Source organism: Panulirus ornatus, chromosome 58 (assembly GCF_036320965.1).
Source record: "Panulirus ornatus isolate Po-2019 chromosome 58, ASM3632096v1, whole genome shotgun sequence".
NCBI classification, from domain to species: Eukaryota; Metazoa; Arthropoda; class Malacostraca; order Decapoda; family Palinuridae; genus Panulirus; species Panulirus ornatus.
This window is the reverse complement of record NC_092281.1, coordinates 26,123,149-26,138,356: the sequence shown is the minus strand read 5'-3', so window position 1 is coordinate 26,138,356 and position 15,208 is coordinate 26,123,149. Positions and strand designations below refer to the sequence as shown.

The 15,208-nt window shown below is 45.5% G+C and overlaps 1 protein-coding gene across 4 annotated transcripts in view; it reads right to left on the bottom strand.

Annotated features, from left to right (window-relative positions):
- The window catches only part of LOC139766683 (glutaminase kidney isoform, mitochondrial-like), a 440,343-nt gene that overhangs the window by 303,843 nt on the left and 121,292 nt on the right, over nt 1–15,208 (bottom strand). The window contains exon 1 of one of the 4 annotated variants that reach the window (XM_071695600.1): nt 13,740–13,759. The exons of the other annotated variants lie outside the window; for them this stretch is intronic. The gene's annotated coding sequence lies outside the window, so the exon portion shown is untranslated. Of the gene's footprint in view, nt 1–13,739; nt 13,760–15,208 lie in introns of those variants that run through there. 4 annotated transcript variants of the gene reach the window in all.

Here is a 15,208-nt window from a genome sequence, read left to right as displayed (position 1 = left end):
CTACGATGCAACCCTGAGGGAAGACGTTACGACCCTTAAAGAAGATGTTACGACCCTTGAGCACAACAGTACGACCCCTGAACACGACGAGAGGACTCTTAAGGTATGAGTGCCGACCTATCATATCTCAAGGGTTGTACTGTCGTACTCAAAGGTCGTACCGTTGTACTCAAGGGTAGTACCGTCGTACTTAAGGGTCGTGCCATCGTTCTCAAGGGTAGTACCGTCGTACTCAAGGGTCGTGCCGTCGTGCTCAAGGGTAGTACCATCGTACTCAAGGGTCGTGCCATCGTGCTCAAGGGTAGTATCGTCGTACTCAAGGGTCGTGCCGTCGTGCTCAAGGGTCGTGCCGTCGTGCTCAAGGGTCGTACCGTCGTGCCCAAGGGTCGTGCCGTCGCCTTCACAGAGATTAAACTTGACCTGCGAATCCAAACCTTTCATATTCATGTCCAAATAAAAAGTTAAAATCGAATTTCACCTCATAACTCATGACTGCTGTCTACATATGCAATTAAATTTTCATAAGATTTAGCAATAAACTTATCATGAAACCACTGGGAGCTAAGGCAGGAAACTCTCAACCTCCACTTTCTAAAATCCAATATTCCACTTTCGTATCAAATGTAATATAAACATCAGAATATCTCTTCTAAGGATTATATGAAAAAAAAAATATTCAGAACAGCTTTTCCATGAACTTCAAGAAAAATATTTAGAATATCTTCCCTAAGTATCATATAAACAAATAAACCGAATATTTTCCCCAAGATTTCTATAAAAAAAATATAAAGATATCTTTCCCATTACGTGGGTCGTGGCAAAGAGCCGACCATTAAATACAAGAGAGCCATAAGTAAAGGATTTTAAGTTTAATGGCTTTAATAAGAGGTCGTAATACACGATGGTACGACCCTTGAGCACGGGAGTACCACAACCTTTGCTCTCGACGATACGACTCGGGTACGACCCCCGTGAGCACGACGGTACGACCTCACGTAAGCACGATAGGGCACGGTACGACCCTTGAGCCAGAAAGGCCAGGTTTGAAAGGCCAGGATATCCTACCCAAGGGTCGTAGTACCGCAGTGGTAAAGGATGGCAGGACCAATCCACCCTGGCCAAGGACGCCTCCCGTGGTCCTGGAGTACTGGCGGATGGCAAGAGGTTCTCCTCTGTGGTCACCTGCAACCACAGTGGTTCAGGTTAAAGCCCTGAGACATTAGGGCATGACGGAAGACGTGGAGGGAGAGAAGCTATGCCCACTGCTGCCAACCATGACGCAGTCCTGATAACACAGTGAACTTCGCATACTGAGAGGAATTCTCCTCCTGGTTATAATTATCATTTTCTTTAACTGTAAATTGGACGAATATTTGAAGTGTGCTACCCTGTTTACACACACACACACACACACACACACACAAAGAGGCGCGCGCGCGTAAGACTATCTCTCCCCAACCTATTTGATTTCTACGAGAGAGTGAGCTCCATTTTAGGCCGCCAGAAAGCATTTGACACTATACCACTAAGAAGGTAGATCTGGCAGGGTTACGGGTAAGACTCACTCGATATGTAAATCATCTTTGTGGGAGGGAAAAGGGACGAACGTCATAGGAGCCTTCTCGAAATCGGATAAGGTAACTAATGGAATACTACTGGGTCCTGTTCTTGCACCACTGCTCTTCCTGATCTATGCATATGACCTGCCTGAGGGATTGCACTCCGACCTGAACATGTCTGAGGATAATGCTACGGTCATGGGGAGGTTAAAGACCGAACAGGATTGCCTCAACCTACAAGGGGACCTAAACAAACTTTTAAAATTGGTCTGATGAATGGTTGATGAAATTTATCAAAGGAAATGTTAACTCATGACTGGACGAGGAAACAGTTGAAAAAGTTGTAAGATTGTAAAGAAGGTTCAAGAGATGGTGCTTCTCAACTGTAAACTTCCCTCTACGTACGGTACAAATAAATAAACTTCATATAATTTCTCATGTAGAAAGAATTCATCTATTTCCATAATAACTATCCATAAACAAAGCCTCCAACTATGTCAATGGAGCCCAGCGATGTTCACACGGTAAGACAGAACAGAATACATCTCATCCAACGGTAAAGCAACCCAACATCTCTTGCCTCCACTGCCCCACAACTGTATTAATAGCCCGGAACATAACTGTAACGACAATCGGGTCTTCCATGTGTGTCGGGTCGGCCGCTCACCCCATCCAGGCGCTGACAGACGACACGGCCTGATGGAGAGACAAGTCAAGAGGAGGAGCAATAAAGGCGATGGAGCCACCAGACCGCTTGGCCCTGGCCTGCAAATAATTCATCACTTACTTTGGCTCGCACGTTTGACACTTTTCTTGCCACAGCCTGCCATGGAGTCGGGTCAAAACTGGGTCATCAATCCCCGGGGTCAAAGAGCCGTTGAAACAGTCCCTTTGGCCGTTAGGTCACTGCTGAGTGACCTACTAAATACAATGGTCTTTGTTCCGTGAACAATGCCTCTCTTGGCTCTGCCTCTTCTAATATTTCTTAACTTTATAAAAGAGTAAAATCCTTTAATCCCTTTCTGAGAGGGTCATCCATCACGACGCATGATGTGCCAAGTCCACAGGTTTAAATGAGTGAATCTATCAGGGAAGCAGCAGACCCCTGGTAGGTTCACTAGGCCTGTCAGTGAGGGGCCATGACCCCGGCATGGCCACCTCTTATATAAACTCGAGCAGTGTTACCAGCTCGCGGCTGATAATACCCGTCACAGCGCTGGTGCTTTTACCAACCAATCCAATGTGGCAACCACTCACCAACCAAACTGAGGAAGGACGAACATATGAACCGATCGCGCCGGATCATAAGTCAGCAACGCTAACTCACTATACCACTGAGCTATAGACGACCATTCCAAAACTAGAAGTACCTGAGTACAACAACGAAGTGTGTGTGCGTGTGTGTGACAATGGTAGACGTACAGTGAGTAACGACGCCTCTGGCTGCGGTCGGGGAGGGCCTGAGATAAGTCTTGTGTTCGTAATGCACCTCACAGTTAGCAAGTAGGCGGATCACATGAGTGTGGTCAGGTGGCGAGGGTGAGGTGGGGTCCTGTGATTGTCCATGCAGCAAGAACCGTCGTGCTGCTCCCTGCCCAACCAACCTCCACTCTCCTCCCTGATACTCTCCCGGCTCAGGGACTGACCCACCTCACCCACGCGAGAACATAGAGACCAATAGGGAGGGAAAACAGGTGATGTTCATCAATACTCTAAAATGACCAAACGATACCATCTCATAAAATGACATATATATATATATATATATATATATATATATATATATATATATATATATATATATATATATATATATATATATATATGTAAAGAACAAAGTGCAAGAGCGAGCAATCTCATATAATGCCCTAGTGACAGCAGGATTCGAACTGATTCCATTTGTGTGGGAGAAAGGGACGCTAACCAGTAACCTAACCTATGGAGCCAATACAGGTAACAATCCGACTGTCAGGAGGGTATTATGTGATATAAATATCATATATATATAAATATATATATATATATATATATATATATATATATATATATATATATATATATATATATATATATATATATATATCATTCATTTCATTCTTCATACTTAACTGCCGTCTCCCGCGTTAGCGAGATAGCGCAAGAAAACTGACGAGCAATGGCCTAACCCACCCACATACACATGTATATACATAAACGCCCACACACGCACATATACATACATATACATTTCAACGTATACATACATATACATACACAGACATATACATACATACACATGTACATATTCATACTTGCTGCCTTCATCCATTCCCGTCGCCACCTCGCCACACATGAAATAGCTTCTTCTTCCCCGCCCCAGCGAGGCAGCGTCAGGAAAAGACAAAAAAAGGCCACATTCGTTCACACTCAGTCTCTTGCTGTCATGTGTAATGCACCAAAACCACAGCTCCCTTTCCACATCCAGGCCCCACAAAACTTTCCATGGTTTACCCCAGACGCTTCTCATGCCTTGGTTCAATCCACTGACAGCACGCTGACCCCGGTATACCACATCGTTCCAAATTCACTCTATTCCTTGCACGCCTTTCACCATCCTATATGTTCAGGCCCTGATCGCTCAAAATCTTTTTCACTCCATCCTTCCACCTCCAATCTGGTCCTCCACTTCTCCTCGTTCCCTCCACCTCCGACACATATATCCTCTTGGTCAATCTTTCCTCACTCATTCAACAACTGCACTACGAAAAAAAAATACTTCCATTACGATCCCATGTCAAAATGCTAGACAGCCAATTATTTCCACGGGCACTACACCCCTCACCCAACCCACGCCATAGCCAACCATCAACCTCCTGGGATGAAAAAAAAAAAAAAAAAAAATCCCAGCCACTCAACTCAAAACCTACGTAACCTTCGCAGATTCCTCCTTCCCATAACAAACTCAACACCAAGGAATACAATTCCATTGCGAACTGGATCAAACACTATACAATCGCATTAACCCCACTACTTCAAAGCTCACTATAAACTTTACTCCACTTTGCAACCGTCTTGAAAGTAGGTTCCTACACCTATGCCCTCCTCCGCTCTGACCACGAACACTAACCACATCTTTCCAACGTCACAAATCGATTTATCATATAACTACGTCCCTCATGCCTGATGCATGTGACCGCTGAGCGTTATTAAGAGACCCGACGCAATGCCGTCCTGAGGCAGGAAAGCTATAAGAAAAGTCCAAGATCCAAATGTGTACTAAGAGGCAAGTGTCATCCATCTCGGATTAAGCGAGTCCCTCCTGCTGCTGACAGCCGGGTATTTATAGCCAGGGAGGGAACTTGAGGCCACGCAACGCCCCATATTTTCCTCTCGCGTTTACCGACTTCCGTTAAGTTCCCTTCGAGTAAACTCCATATATTTTTTCTCCCGCCTCTCCCGTGGTGATCAAAGACTTTTCTCGTTCTTACAATCACTTTAGATCTAAGTGCTGACGACAATTTTTCCCTTTTAACATTCCTTTTTCATCCTTGGGCCGCCGCGGCCAGGAGAGAGGGTGTGAATATGTAACTATATATAGGAACAATGGTTCAGGTGGCTTGTGGCGCGCTTACGTAACGCTGCTCGGGAGGAGGAGGAGGAGGAGGAGGAGGAGGAGGATCGTCTGTCTAGCGGAGCGCGGCGCTCACTTGCTCGACTCGCAGCTGAAAGCTAATGGAACAACCACTCAAGATGCTGACGAGGTGAATTATCATGAACACGACGGTACGACTTCAAAACGACGGTACGACTCATTAATAGGAGAGTACGACTCTTGAACACGACGGTACGACTCGAACACGACATTACGACTCTTCAAAACGACGGTGCGACTCTTGAACACGACGGTACGACTCTTGAACACGACGGTACGACACGAACACGATATTACGACTCTTCAAAACGACGGTACGACTTATGAATATGAGAGTACGACTCGAACACGACGGTACGACTCGTACACGACATTACGACTCTTCAAAACGACGGTACGACTCTTGAACACGACGGTACGACTCTTGAACACGACGGTATGACGTGCCTGGCCTTCCACCTGTTCCTTATTTAAGGGTTAAGGTCAAAGTTGGCGCCACGCCATCATGCCCAAGAATACACCACAATGTGATACACCTGTACACCACAATGTGGTACACCTGTACACCACAATGTGATACACCTGTACACCACAATGTGGTACACCTGTACACCACAATGTGGTACACCTGTACACCACAATGTGATACACCTGTACACCACAATGTGATACACCTGTACACCACAATGTGATACACCTGTACACCACAATGTGATACACCTGCACACCACAATGTGATACACCTGTACACCACAATGTGGTACACCTGTACACCACAATGTGATACACCTGTACACCACAATGTGATACACCTGTACACCATAATGTGATACACCTGTACACCACAATGTGATACACCTGTACACCACAATGTGATACACCTGCACACCACAATGTGATACACCTGTACACCACAATGTTATACACCTGCACACCACAATGTGATACACCTGTACACCACAATGTGATACACCTGTACACCACAATGTGATACACCTGCACACCACAATGTGATACACCTGTACACCACAATGTGATACACCTGTACACCACAATGTGACACACCTGTACACCACAATGTGATACACCTGTACACCACAATGTGACACACCTGTACATCACAGTGAGATACACCTGTGCACCAAGTGATACACCTGTGCACCACAGTGAGATACACCTGTACACCACAATGAGATACACCTGTACATTACAATGGGATACACCTGTACACCACAATGTGATACACCTGTACACCACAATGTGATACACCTGTACATTACAATGGGATACACCTGTACATTACAATGTGATACACCTGTACACCACAATGTGATACACCTGTACACCACAATGTGATACACCTGTACACCACAATGTGATACACCTGTACACCACAATGAGATACACCTGTACACCACAATGTGATACACCTGTACACCACAATGTGATACACCTGCACACCACAATGTGATACACCTGCACACTACAATGAGATACACCTGTACACCACAATGTGATACACCTGTACATTACAATGTGATACACCTGTACATTACAATGTGATACACCTGTACACCACAATGTGATACACCTGTACACCACAATGGGATACACCTGTACATTACAATGTGATACACCTGCACACCACAATGTGATACACCTGTACACCACAATGAGATACACCTGTACACCACAATGTGATACACCTGTACACCACAATGGGATACACCTGTACACCACAATGAGATACACCTGTACACCACAATGTGATACACCTGTACACCACAATGTGATACACCTGTACATTACAATGTGATACACCTGTACATTACAATGTGATACACCTGTACACCACAATGTGATACACCTGTACACCACAATGGGATACACCTGTACATTACAATGTGATACACCTGTACATTACAATGTGATACACCTGTACACCACAATGTGATACACCTGTACACCACAATGGGATACACCTGTACATTACAATGTGATACACCTGTACACCACAATGTGATACACCTGTACACCACAATGTGATACACCTGTACATTACAATGTGATACACCTGTACACCACAATGTGATACACCTGTACACCACAGTGATACACCTGTACACCACAATGTGATACACCTGTACATTACAATGGGATACACCTGTACATTACAATACACCTGTACACCACAATGGGATACACCTGTACACCACAATGGGATACACCTGTACATTACAATGGGATACACCTGTACACCACAATGTGATACACCTGTACACCACAATGTGATACACCTGTACATTACAATGGGATACACCTGTACATTACAATGTGATACACCTGTACACCACAATGTGATACACCTGTACACCACAATGAGATACACCTGTACACCACAATGTGATACACCTGTACACCACAATGTGATACACCTGCACACCACAATGTGATACACCTGTACACCACAATGAGATACACCTGTACACCACAATGTGATACACCTGTACACCACAATGTGATACACCTGTACACCACAATGGGATACACCTGTACATTACAATGGGATACACCTGTACATTACAATGTGATACACCTGTACACCACAATGTGATACACCTGTACACCACAATGGGATACACCTGTACATTACAATGGGATACACCTGTACACCACAATGTGATACACCTGTACACCACAATGTGATACACCTGTACACCACAATGTGATACACCTGTACACCACAATGAGATACACCTGTACACCACAATGTGATACACCTGTACACCACAATGTGATACACCTGCACACCACAATGTGATACACCTGCACACTACAATGAGATACACCTGCACATTACAATAGGATACTCACTGTACCGTTATACGCCTAAACAAAGGATCTAAACGATGTAATTAACGGTGATTCTCTAACAATAGTTGGAAATATCAATTGCAACCAATCATGACGTGTTCAGGATCTGTTAGTGAGGATAATTTAGAAAGACTTTGGCTTCCTAATCATCGGACATTATCAGTATATGACTGGTCATATGTTCCCCAGTCAGAAGTCAACAGCAATACTTGGTTAGTAATATGCATATCTCCCAATCGCAGTCCATTAACAATATATGACTCATTTGATCAATGTTACATAATCACTAGTCAACGGTAATAACTGACTGGTGCTATTTCTGTTACCAGTCGATCCTTGGATAAGTAATAGAAATGATCAACAGACTATCTTCCCAGAATACAGTTAATTATACCATAGTCTCTGTTTCCTGACTTATGTCTCGACACATTTAATTGGTTTTATATATGAACTGAAATATAACCTATATATATATATATATATATATATATATATATATATATATATATATATATATATATATATATATCAGTTCGGGTGCGAGTTTGAAAGGAGAAAAATTGGACGGAGTGAAGTGGTTTAGATATCTGGGAGTGGACTTGGCAGCAAACGGAACCATGGAAGCGGAAGTGAGTCATAGGGTGGCAGAAGGGGGCGAAGGTTCTGGAAGCGCTAAAGAATGTGTGGGAAGAGAGAATGTTGTGGAGAGGGGAAGGTCAAAATGATTACATCTGAAGGAATAGTAATGGTCTTAACAATATCATATGGGTGTGAGGCACGGGCAGTAGTTAAGGATTTGCAGAGAAAGGTGTTGGAACTGAAATGTTTGAGGACAATATGAGGTGTAAGGTGGTTTGATCGAGCAAAATATTGAAAGGGAAAGAGAGATATGTGGTAGTAAAAAAAAAGTGTGATCGAGAGAGCTGAAGAGAATGTGAAAAAATGGTTTGGAGATACGGAGAGAATAAGTGAGGCATGGTTGATAAAGGAACAAGGAGAAAGGGGAAAAGATATTGGAGATAGAAGGATGGAGTAATGGATGGAGTAATAAGGATTTTGCGTGACTGGGGCCTAAACATGTTGGAGGGTAAAAGACATGCACGGGTAAGATTGATTTGGAACGATGTGGTAAACAGGGGTCGACGTATTATCAATAGACTGTGCCAGGGCATGTGAAGCGTCCAGGGTAAACCATGGCAAGGTTCGTGGGGCCTGGATGTGGATAGGGAGCTGTGGTTTCGGTGCATTACACATAACAGCTGTAGAATAATTGTGAGCGGATGTCACAACATAACACCCAAGATAAAATACAATATCCAAAAATAAAAGCTAGCCGGGACGATAGGGGTTGTAAGTTTACTTACAACAGATTGTGAAAATACAACAGATAATTTCAAAGAAAACGCACAACCTGAATATATACACCAGTCGAGGTTAAAAAAAAAAATATATAGTATTTCTAACAGTCCAGTAATTGCTGTAACTATGAAGAAAGCTCACAAAACCATGTTAACTGACGGCGCTGTGCTGTCAAATGCTGTCAGCGACAGCTGATCCTTAACTGACACTTAAGCAGCGCATCAATGCTGACACTGAGCTGCTGGCGTTTCCTAACACCATCACGGCTGACACAGAGGTGGTGGTCTTTCCTGACATTATCATTGCTGACACAGAAGTGGTGGCTTTTCCTGAGGCAAAAGTCAAAAGTCACGCTGACTTCAACTGACAACCTTCCACCCACATCCCATCACAGCTGACAAAAGATGAGCACGACAGCACGACCCCCGACCACGTCAGGATCATCCTTGAGCAAGGAGGTACGACCCTCGAGCACGACAGGGTCATCCTTGAGCAAGACGGTACGACCCTCGAGCACGACAGGGTCATCCTTGAGCACGACAGGGTCACCCTTGAGCAGGACGGTACGACCCTCGAGCACGACAGGATCATCCTTGAGCACGACAGCACGAACCGCGAGGACGACAGGATCATCCTTGAGCAAGACCTTACGACCCTCGAGCACGACAGGGTCATCCTTGAGCAAGACGGTACGACCCTCGAGCACGACAGGATCATCCTTGAGCAAGACGGCACGACCCTCGAGCACGACAGGATCATCCTTGAGCAAGACGGTACGACCCTCGAGCACGACAGGATCATCCTTGAGCAAGGAGGTACGTCCCTCGAGCACGACAGGATCATCCTTGAGTCAGGAGGTACGACCCTCGAGCACGACAGGATCATCCTTGAGCAAGGAGGTACGTCCCTCGAGCACGACAGGGTCATCCTTGAGCACGACAGCACGACCCTCGAGCACGACAGGGTCATCCTTGAGCAAGACGGTAAGACTCTCGAGCACGACAGGGTCATCCTTGAGCACGACAGCACGACCCTCGAGCACGACAGGGTCATCCTTGAGCAGGACGGTACGACCCTCGAGCACGACGGGATCATCCTTGAGCAAGACGGCACGACCCTCGAGCACGACAGGATCATCCTTGAGCAAGGAGGTACGACCCTCGAGCACGACAGGATCATCCTTGAGCAAGACGGTACGGCCCTCGAGCACGACAGGATCATCCTTGAGCAAGGAGGTACGGCTCTTGGATACGATGGCCAAGCCTTTAACCTGACCCTTGAGGGCCTAATACTGCCTCTTAATTGACAATAAACCAGGCTGACACTCCCAGCCAGCTGACGGTAATGGAGACGGCTGATGGCAGCACCCGTCTGACGGCCGTCTGTCGCTAATTACCTCAACCAGCCATTAATTACTAATCATGTGAAGCGGTCCATGAGGAGGCAGTGCTGCCAAAGTTTCGCGTCACACCGAGGATATTGCCCAGCGTTGCCACACGAGCAGGAGAATGGGCACCTCAAAATAGCGTACCATATACTCATGATATTTTGGTCTGGTCATCTTTACAGCATACCTCCTAAGCAGGATATATCTAATGGATATTTTCTGAGGATAGCATTTTGTGGATATCCTTTTTTTTTTTTTTTTTTTTTTTAGAATTCCCTGAAAATATCTTGGTAAACAATAAACCTTCTTTACCCAAACCCGAACGAGACGAAGTATGCTGTATACATGGGTCATGTAACATAACTCTTATATTCACATGACATAGCCACACGGAGGGAATGATGCTCAAAAAAATAATGTTAGCGCTTAAACCTACGGCAGAGCGGGACATCGCTCATGTTACCTGAGCAACAACGCCGAAGTTGTCAATATTGCTTGCTCTCCCTGGACGCAACGATATGTTACAGCCGAAGCAAAGAAGAATAGACTATTTATCTATCTAATAATAACTACCCCGAGAACCCATTTCTTCTTGATAGAGTCCTAGTCTTTACTGCAGAAATCCCTCTTTCCAGCAGGGAAATAATGGACTTTCTCAGGAGTGAGAAAAAAACGCAATAATGATAGTACAGCCTAGCTGGCTGGGGTAACCGAAATGACCACAGGCGGTGGAACCACAGGCTAGGCGGAGTCCGGTAACCGTTGACGCTAGGGGTGTTGTATAGTAGTCATGATGTTGATATTAATCCACTCTACGAATAGAAAGTTAGGTTAGGGAAGACTCGGAGAAGATACGGAACCATTCGTCTTTAACAACCGATTTAAGGACATGTTGGGACACAGCGAAGAAACAGTTAATGTAGACGGCCTTGGGAAAGCCCCACACGCTATGTGACAGAAATATGACATTACCAGTGAGTTCATGACCGGAAACCTAGCCACATACACACACACACACACACACACACACACAGTAACGGGACTCGCATATATATAATAAGGTCACTACATTCCTCACGGCCACGCATCGCTAAGGCTTCACCAGCTCATCACTTCCACATACCATATATATATACACACATATATATATATATATATATATATATATATATATATATATATATATATATATATATATATATATATATATATATTCTTAAGATACGATTCGAACGGTTATTTTTGCACTCCTATGGACTTTATTAGCTCTTTGTGCTTCTTTAGGTTTGGTGACTAAACTTGAGAAGCAAAGTCTAGTTTTAGCCAACGGATATGAGGATATGATATGGGATATAAGCAGCATGCTAAATATTTCCTTAACAATTATACTTGAAAGCTACTCAAATATCAACCAAGGAAGACAGTCTGTCTCCTATACTTTTCCCCAAATGTGAAGCTCTGGTGAAAGATTAGGAACGATGCTGACTCCCAAGTCCTTCTCACACACACACACACACAGAGTCTAGAAGCTCATTTCCTTCCAGATAATAAGTGCGGGTGGGTTGGCGCCAAAGTGCTCATACGTCTGGTGGTCGCGTGTCCTGGTGCCAAGGCGCGGGTGCGCAGGCGCGTGATAATAGGGGGGAAGGAAGGCTTGGCTTCCCGCCAAATTATCTTCTTCAATCAATAATCCCGTTTTCCACGCGCCACAGCGGTCAGCTGAGAGCACATTCCACCATGTAACTCTGATGTAACAACAGTTGGCCAGTCCCGGCATCAAGGCACCTGCCGCACGCAAACCTATTCTACAGGGTGTCTCAAAAAGTCCACACTCAACAGGCGCCATTCACTATTTTTATCAGTTCAACAAAAATGTTCAGACTACATAACATGCCTAGCCATACCCATCCCAGTTCAAGAAACATGAACGTTGCTTGTACTAGAGGTAAATGGTTGATTCGAGTCTATGAGCAGGGCCTTTTGAAATACCTGTATGAGTACTTTCCCCCGCCCTGTCTTTTATAGCCAGTTCAAACATTACAAATGTCGCCTGACCACTGGTTTACGTAATCGCCGCGCGACCCGAACAGATCATCTCAACCGGTGAAGCACGAAGGCACGACCACTGAGCAGATGACACGACCACTGAGCAGACGGTACGACCACTGAGCAGATGACACGACCACTGAGCAGATGACACGACCACTGAGCAGATGACACGACCACTGAGCAGATGTCACGACCAGTGAGCAGACGGTACGACCAGTGAGCAGACGTACGACCAGTGAGCAGATGACACGACCACTGAGCAGATGACACGACCACTGATCAGACGGTACGACCAGTGAGCAGATGACACGACCACTGAGCAGATGGCACGACCAGTGAGCAGACGGTACGACCAGTGAGCAGACGTACGACCAGTGAGCAGATGACACGACCACTGAGCAGATGACACGACCACTGATCAGACGGTACGACCAGTGAGCAGATGACACGACCACTGAGCAGACGGTACGACCACTGAGCAGACAGCACCACCACTGAGCAGACGGTACGACTACTGAGCAGATGGCACGACCACTGAGCAGATAGCACGACCACTGAGCAGACGGTACGACCACTGAGCAGATGACACGACCACTGAGCAGACGGCACGACAACTGAGCAGACGGCACGACCACTGAGCAGATAGCACGACCACTGAGCAGACGGTACGACCACTGAGCAGATGACACGACCACTGAGTAGACGGCACGACCACTGAGCAGATGACACCACCCAGTGGTCGTGAATTGTAGCGTCCCACTCAAAGCCTTGCTTACGATAAATATACCACACTGAAGCACTGTACGATCACAGGTCTTTTGAGCATTCTAAAGCATATAAATGAAACCAGGTCAACGAACGTGTGTACAACGATCATTACCAGAATACAGCTGGTGTCACCGCGTCTCCCCGGTGGAAAACGCTCTCCCACACGCGCGCCTCCCCAAGTAACCAATGACGGCACAGCACGGCACGAGGAGGGCCAATGAGAGGCGAGATCGTTACAACACGCACCAATCACGATGAAGGCCGCCAAACACACCCACATCGGCCGGTCGGACCATGTTGAGCACAGAGGTACGGCCTTTATGTACGATGGTCTGGCCTTGGAAATGACCCTTAAGGGTGAGGTCTGGGATAAGGCCATCATCAAAGGGTCGTAACGTCGGTCGTGCTCAAGACGGGTAAGGGAGCTAATTCGCTCCAGTTAATGGCTCACCTGAAAACCAGAATTTCAGTGAGCAATTGTTCTTTACCTGCCGCTCAATGGTGCACACCTGACACTTCTCAACGACAAAGCATTTAATCATTAGTTCTAACAACGCTGCACTACCTCTACATGTACTACCTCCACTCTACATGTACTACCTCCACTCTACATGTACTACCTCTACCATACATGTACTACCTCCACTCTACATGTACTACCTCCACTCTACATGTACTACCTCTACCATACATGTACTACCTCCACTCTACATGTACTACCTCTACCATACATGTACTACCTCCACTCTACATGTACTACCTCTACCATACATGTACTACCTCCACTCTACATGTACTACCTCCACTCTACATGTACTACCTCTACCATACATGTACTACCTCCACTCTACATGTACTACCTCTACCATACATGTACTACCTCCACTCTACATGTACTACCTCTACCATACATGTACTACCTCCACTCTACATGTACTACCTCCACTCTACATGTACTACCTCTACCATACATGTACTACCTCCACTCTACATGTACTACCTCCACTCTACATGTACTACCTCCACTCTACATGTACTACCTCCACTCTACATGTACTACCTCTACCATACATGTACAACCTCCACTCTACATGTACTACCTCCACTCTACATGTACTACCTCCACTCTACATGTACTACCTCTACCATACATGTACTACCTCCACTCTACATGTACTACCTCTACCATACATGTACTACCTCCACTCTACATGTACTACCTCCACTCTACATGTACTACCTCTACCATACATGTACTACCTCCACTCTACATGTACTACCTCCACTCTACATGTACTACCTCTACCATACATGTACTACCTCCACTCTACATGTACTACCTCTACCATACATGTACTACCTCCACTCTACATGTACTACCTCCACTCTACATGTACTACCTCTACCATACATGTACTACCTCCACTCTACATGTACTACCTCTACCATACATGTACTACCTCCACTCTACATGTACTACCTCCACTCTACATGTACTACCTCTACCATACATGTACTACCTCCACTCTACATGTACTACCTCTACCATACATGTACTACCTCCACTCTACATGTACTACC